The sequence below is a fragment of the Rhincodon typus genome, unplaced genomic scaffold, assembly GCF_021869965.1.
Source record: "Rhincodon typus isolate 14 unplaced genomic scaffold, sRhiTyp1.1 hic_rhity00000761, whole genome shotgun sequence".
Lineage (NCBI taxonomy): Eukaryota > Metazoa > Chordata > Chondrichthyes > Orectolobiformes > Rhincodontidae > Rhincodon > Rhincodon typus.
The window spans coordinates 37,446-44,975 of record NW_025966399.1 but is presented as its reverse complement, the minus strand read 5'-3'; the positions used below and the strand labels follow the sequence as shown (position 1 = coordinate 44,975).

Here is a 7,530-nt window from a genome sequence, read left to right as displayed (position 1 = left end):
TACTGTCATTTCAGTTTTGATCTGTATGGGTTTATATATAGGGTCCAATTCTTTATGTTTGTGTGGAGAACCATGCCTCTAGGAATTTCTGTGCGTGTCTATGTTTAGCTTGGGCTACTATGGTTACTTTGTCCAACAACAACAAAGTTGCTGGAAAAGCTCAGCTGGTCTGGCAGAATCTCTAAGGAAAAAACAGAGTTAACCTTTCGGGTCCAGTGACCCTTCCTCAGAACCAGTTACTGATGAGCTTTTCCAGCAACTTTGTTTTTGTTCCTGATTTACAGCATGCACAGTTCTTTCAGTTTTTATATGGTTACTTTGTCCCATTTCAACTGATGGCCTTCATTGTCTGAATGTATTGTATATTCAGACAATGAAGGCCATCAAGTTAACTGAGACAAAGTAACTATAGTAGCCCAAGCCAAACATAGACACACATGGGAATTCCTAGAGGCATGGTTTTCCTTCCATATTTCAATCAACAAACATATAGAATCGGACACCATATATAAACTCATACAGATCAAAACCAGAAATGACAGTACTCACCATAACGGACCAGATGGTATAAATTCCACGCGGAGTAGAACACATCACTTCATCAGAGGCTCCACTGATGATGTCACCGAGCATGGTGATGAAAACGTCTGAACAAAAACAAGCCAGCTCAGCGAGCAAGTCAGCAACATTATCCACTACCCGAGCTGCAGATCTTTGCCAAACCTTAAATGCTGCAATTTGTTCAAACTGGGCAGGTGTGCATTGTGAATGGTGAAAAAAAAAACTTGTATTTCCTCTGTGTTGTTTGAGCATATCTCGCTGGAAATTGACTTTAATGTATGTCTGACTCAATCTGCTCTGTGCCTGTGGGAAGGATGTTCTCTGCTCTGACAACGGTAAAATACCTTCTGTTTGTTAGAAGCAGCTGGTCACACTTGGCTTTAGACCGAGGGAATATCACTTTCTCTTAGTCCTTCAAGTACTTGCCTGGAGAAAGACAGAAGAAAAACCTCCTGTAAATCAACATCAGCCAAGTTTGATAATATTTAATTGATCAATGCAATGTTTAGTTAATAATCATTACAATATTTTATTTCAAGCCAGGAATTTGAACAGAATTGTGTGTCTGATTCCATTCTTGCTCTAAGCTGCTCCCTGTCTGGTGATTTTTCTTTTTGTTAATTCCATACCAATTGAGTGAAGTCCAGAAACTAACCAACAGGTGTACAGTTCAATGAATGGGGCTACCCAATGCAAGTGGATCTGTGAATATGAGTTTAGTTATTGATCTATTCATGTCAGTTCCTACTTGGTGAATGATAACTACACTCACACAATCTAAGCCTTTGTTAAATTACTTATGTATTCACACAGCAGAGACTGACAGGGACAGATTGATATAGAACCATACATTCATTGAAATGATATAGCACTGAAGAGGGCTGTTTGGCCTATCTTGTCCATTCCAACCCAAAGACAAACAGATGGCTATTCTAATCCCACCTTCCTGCACACAGCCCACAGCCCCACAGATTAAAGCACTGTCAGTTTCTGTAATGTCAATGTATTGATCAATTTGTCATCTTAGTCTCCGTTTTGCGGATATGTAAATATAGTTATCAATTTGTACCAGCCAACTTTTTCTGTATGAATATTTGAATGTAGTTATCCATCTCTACCTGTGAAAATCCAAATACAGTTATTAATATGTACCCGTCAGTCTCTACAATTTCAATGTCCAAGTTTAATTACCAGCCTGTCCCTGTCAGTTTTGCTCTGTTCATCTGAGAGTGTCAGTATTAATCTGTACCTGTCAGTTCCTGGTTTGTTAATGTGTGAATGCATTTATCAATATGTACCTGTCAGTTTCAGCCAATGTGAATGTGTGAGTGCAGTTATTAATCTGTGCCTGTCAGATTCTGCTATGTGAATTTGACTGTCATTTTAAGTCTCTACCTGTCAGTTTTGTCATGTGAACAAGTGATTGTCAATCAATATGTCCCAGTCAGTTGCTACAATGAGAAAGTGTGACTATGGTTATCAATCTACAGTCATCAATCTGTCCATGCCACTTTCTTCCATGTGAATACACGTGTGTTGTTATCAATCTGTAGCTGTCAGTTTCTGCTCTGAGAGTGTGGGTGTATTTGTCAATCTGTTCCTGTCAGTCTCAGCAATGTGCACATGTTAGTGTATTTATCAATCCTTCCTCATCAGTTTCTGCTCTCTGAATCGGATTGTTTATTTATCATTTTTTCACTGTTAGGTTTTGGTTTTGTGAATGTGTATATGTATTTATAATTCTGTACCTGTCAGTTTTTGCTATGAGTTTATCTGTGAATTTAGTTTCGATCTGTTCTTATCAGACTTTTGTGTGTGAATCTGTAAATGTAGTTACCAATCTATACCTGTCAGTTTTGCTTGCTGAATGTGTGTGTGTAATCGTTAGTCTATCCCTGATCGATTCCGCTCTGTGAATATGAGAATTTTGGAAGCAACTGCTCCTGACAGTCTCTGCAACATGAATGTATGATGTACTTATCAATTTTTCCCTGTTAATTTCTGCTCGGTGAATGCGAGAGTGTTATTATCAGTATATACATGTGTTATTCTGCCCTGTGAATATTTCAACGTCTTTATCAAATTTTGGATAAATTTCAGAGATGGATAACATATTCAAATTTTGTCAGGAAATTTTCACTGCATACGAGAGTGCACCCGTCAGTTTCTGCAATGTGAATACATGAGCAGAAGTTTGAATCTATGCCCGTCAGTTTCTGCCAAGTCAGTAAGTGAGTCCAGTTATCTGTACCTGTCAGATTCTGCAGTGTGAAATTGAGTGTAAATATCAAACTGTATCTGTGATTCTATGCTATGTGATGTGGGAGTGTTATTATCCATTTGTTCCTGTGAGTTTATTATGTGACTACGAGAGTGTAATTCCAAACCTGTCCCTATCAGTGTCTCCCCTATATATCTAAGAAAGGAATGAATCTGTACCTGCCACTTCTTGCGATGTGAATTTCAGTGTAGATATCAACCAACACTTAGCAGTTTCAGCTATGAGATTGAGAGTGTTGCTATCAGTCTCTAACTTTCAGTTTCTGCTATTTCAGTATGAGTTTAGTTATCAATTTGTACCGGTCTGATTCAGCGTTATGAATACATAAATGTAGTTATCATTATGTACCAGTCAGTTTCTGCGAGGTGAATATGTCAATCATTCCTTATCAGTATGTGTGTTGTGAGTATGTGAATGTGATTATCAACTTGTAAACCTGTCAGTTTCTGCTCTGTGAATATGAGTGGTGGTTATCATCTGTAGCTGTCAGTTTCTGCTACGTGAATGAATGAGTGTAGTTGTCAACCTGTTCCTGTCAGTTTGAGCTGTGTATGTGTCAGTGCAGGTATCCATTTGTATCTGTCAATTTCTGCAAGGTGAATGTGAGATTGTAGTTATCAATATGTACCTGTGAGATTCTGCTCTGTGATTATTTGAGTATAGTTATCAAACTGTACTTGACAGTTTTTTTTTTCCTTTGTGAATATGAGAACGTAGTTGTAAGTCTTTACCTGTTAGTTTGTGATGTGGGAATGTTCATATCAGTGTCTGCAAGGTGAGTATACTTATCCATCTGTGCCTGTCGTTTTCTGCTATCTGAATGTAAGAGTGCAGGCATCAATCTATGCCTCTCAGTTTCTGCTATGTCAATATGTGAGCTTGGTTTTTCATCTTTACCTGTCAGTTCCTGAGATGTGAATGTTTAGGTGCAGTTATTAACATAACCCTGAGTGTTTCTGCTTGTGAAAATGCAACCATATTCATTAAATCGTTCCTGTCATTTTCGGACACGTGAATATGAAAATGTAGTTATCAGTCTGTGACTGTCAGTTTCTGTTCTGTAATTGAGAGAGTGTGCTTATCAATGTGTACCAACCAGTTTCTGTTGTGTGAATATGATTGTCATTATCAATCTGGACCTTGTCAGTTTCTCCCCAGTGAATATTCTTGTGTAATTATCAGACTATACCTGCAAGTTTCTGCTCTGTGAATGATTAATTATTAATTCATTAGTTATTACCTTCTGCCCATCAGTTTCTGGTTTGCTAATATCTGAGTGCATTTATCAATTTGTACGTGCCAATTTTTGCAATATGAACTTGTGCATACAGTTATCAATCCGTTCCTGTCAGCATCCCTTCTGTTAATATAAGAGTGCAGTTATCAATCTGTTCTGTCACTTTTAGCTCCATGAATTTGAGCGTGTAATTACCAATCCATAACTGTCAGGTTCAGCTATGTGAATGTGAATAGAAAAAGCAAAAGTCTAATGGTATTATTGCTGGACCATTAATCCAGAGAGCCAGATATTGTTCTGTGGACCCTGGTTCAAATCCCATCATGGCAGATGGTGGAATTTTAATTCAACAATAAACTAAAAATAAGAGTTTACTGCCAATTCTCCACGAAAAAAATCTGGTCCTCTAACGTCCTTTTGGGAACAAAATCTGCCATCCTTACCTGGTCTGGCCTACATGTGATTCCAGACCCACAGCAATGTGGTTGGCACTTAACTGCCTTCTGTGCACAATTCGGGATAGTCAGTGACACACACATCCCATGAATGAAAATAAAGGAAACGTGTGGGAATGCAGTTATCAATCTGTCTCTGCCAGTCTCTGTTTTCTATAATGTGATGAAAGTTATCATCCTGTACCTGTCAATTTCTGCAATGCCAGTATATAACTGCAGTTATTAATTTGTACCAATTTTTCTCGGTTTACAATGTCAATATGAGAGAATTGATCTGTACCTGTCAGTTTCTGCTATGTGAGTGTATTTATCAAATTGTTCCTGTCAGTTTCTGCTTTGTCAATCTGAGACTGCAGTTATTAATCTATACCTGTCAGTTTCTACAAGGTGAATGTAAGAGTTCTGTTATGAACATATAACATCAGAGGTGCTCGCACGAGGAGCTCGAACAGTTCATCCACTTCACTAACACCTTCCACCCCAACCTTAAGTTTACCTGGACCATCTCTAACACCTCTCTCCCCTTCCTGGACCTCTCTGTCTCCATATCGGGCAACCACCTAGAAACCGATATTCATTTCAAGCCCACCGACTCCCACAGCTACCTAGAATACTCCTCCTCCCACCCACCTTCCTGCAAAAATGCTATCCCCTATTCCCAATTCCTTCGCCTCCGCCGCATCTGCTCCCAGGATGAGGCATTCCACTCCCGTACATCTCAGTTGTCCTCGTTTTTCAAGGACCGTAACTTCCCCTCCTCGGTGGTCGAGAACGCCCTCAACCGTGTCTCCCACATCTCCCGCACCTCATCCCTCACACCCCGTCCACGCAATAAGAACCAAAAAAGAATCCCCCTCGTCCTCACGTACCACCCCACCAACCTCCGGATCCAACGCATCATCCTCCGACACTTCCGCCATCTGCAATCCGACCCCACCACCAAAGACATCTTTCCCTCCCCACCCTTATCTGCTTTCCGGAGGGACAACTATCTCCGTGACTCCCTTGTCCGCTCCACACTCCCCTCCAGCTCCACCACACCCGGCACTTTTCCCTGCAACCGCAGGAAGTGCTACACCTGCCCCCATACCTCCTCCCTCACCCCCATCCCAGGCCCCAAGAAGACTTTCCACATCAAGCAGATGTTCACCTGCACATCTGCCAATGTGGTATACTGCATCCGCTGTACCCGGTGTGGCTTCCTCTACATCGGGGAAACCAAGCGGAGACTCGGGGACCGCTTTGCAGAACACCTACGCTCGGTTCGCAATAAACAACTGCACCTCCCAGTCGCGAACCATTTCAACTCCCCCTCCCATTCCTCAGACGACATGTCCATCCTGGGCCTCCTGCAGTGCCACAACGATGCCACCCGAAGGTTGCAGGAACAGCAACTCATATTCCGCTTGGGAACCCTGCAGCCCAATGGTATCAATGTGGATTTCACAAGTTTCAAAATCTCCCCTCCCCCTACTGCATCCCAAAACCAGTCCAGCTCGTCCCTGCCTCCCTAACCTGTTCTTCCTCCCACCTATCCCCTCCTCCCACCTCAAGCCGCACCTCCATCTCCTACCGACCAACCTCATCCCGCCCCCTTGACCTGTCCGTCCTCCCTGGACTGACCTATCCCCTTCCTAACTCCCTACCTACACTCACCTTTCCTGGCCCCATCCCCGCCTCTTCGACCTGTTTGTTTCCTCTCCACCTATCCTCTCCTCTATCCCTCTTCTATCCGCCTCCCACTCTCTCCCTATTTATTTCAAAACCCCCTTCCCCTCCCCCTTTTCTGATGAAGGGTCTAGGCCCGAAACGTCAGCCTCTCTGCTCCTATGATGCTGCTTGGCCTGCTGTGTTCATCCAGCCCTGCACCTTGTTGTCTTGGATTCTCCAGCATCTGCAGTTCCTACTATCTCTACCATCAGATTCTGCTCTGCGAGTATGTGAGAGCAGTTATCATGCTGTCACCATCAACTTCTGCTCTGTAAATCTGAGTGTAGTTATTCATCTGCACTTGTCAGTTTCAGGTTTGCGAATGTGAGTAATTATCATTCTCTCCCCATCTGTTTCTCTTATTTGAATATGAGTTTAGTTATCATTCTGTCCTTGTGGAGGCGAGGGAACTTGGGGAAATAAATATGGATGTCTTGAAAACAGTCCACATGACATAACAGGAGGTGTGAGAGGTGGTAAAAAAAACATAAAGGTGGCTAAATTGCCAGGGCCTGATCAAATTTTTGTAGATTTTCAGGATATCAGGATTTTGTGGGAAGCTGTGTTGATAATTTGAACAAATGACATTGTTCTCTTGCTTTCTTATAATATTTCATAGGTAGGATCATTCCATCCCTGTCACTTATTGCAATATGAATGTGCGACTATGGTTATCAAATCTGTACTCTCAGTTTCTGTTATGTGAATGTGAGAGTGCAGTTATAAATCTCAGTTTCTGCAATGATAATGAGAGTGTAATTATCAGTCTCTGTCAGTTTCTGTGAGATCCAAATGTGGGTTGAGTTATTAATCAGTACCTGTCAGTTTCTGTCATATGAATGTGTGAGTGTCATCAATCTGTCCCTGACAGTTACTGTAATGCAGGTGGGTGACTGTAGTTATCAAGCTGTAGCTCTCCGTTACTGCCATGTCAATGAGTGTAGTTGTGCATCTATATCTTTGGTTTCTGATGGTCAATTCGTGAGTGTAGTTGTCATTTCTATACCTGTTTGTATTTGCTTGTCAATCTGAGTTGAGTTATCGATCTGTACTTGTCAGATTCTGCTCTGTGAAAATGTCAGATTAGTGATAAAACTGTACCTGTCAATTTAAACAATGTGAAACTGGGAGTTTTATTATTAATCTGTTCCTGTCAGTTTTTGCTATGTGGATATGATAGATTTGTTATCAAACTTTCTCTGTCAGTAACTACCATGTGAACGTCTGAGTCTATTTACCGGTCAGTCCCTGTCAGTTTCAGCTCTGTGTATCTGAGTGTGCAGTTA

At 41.5% G+C, this 7,530-nt stretch overlaps 1 long non-coding RNA gene across 1 annotated transcript in view; it reads right to left on the bottom strand.

Annotated features, from left to right (window-relative positions):
- Positions 1–684: 684 nt before the first annotated feature.
- LOC125481065 overlaps positions 685–7,530 on the bottom strand; it is a 13,483-nt gene continuing 6,637 nt past the window's right edge. Inside the window, exon 3 of the long non-coding RNA XR_007261181.1 lies at positions 685–987. This is a non-coding gene — a long non-coding RNA (uncharacterized LOC125481065). The remainder of the gene's footprint in view (positions 988–7,530) is intronic.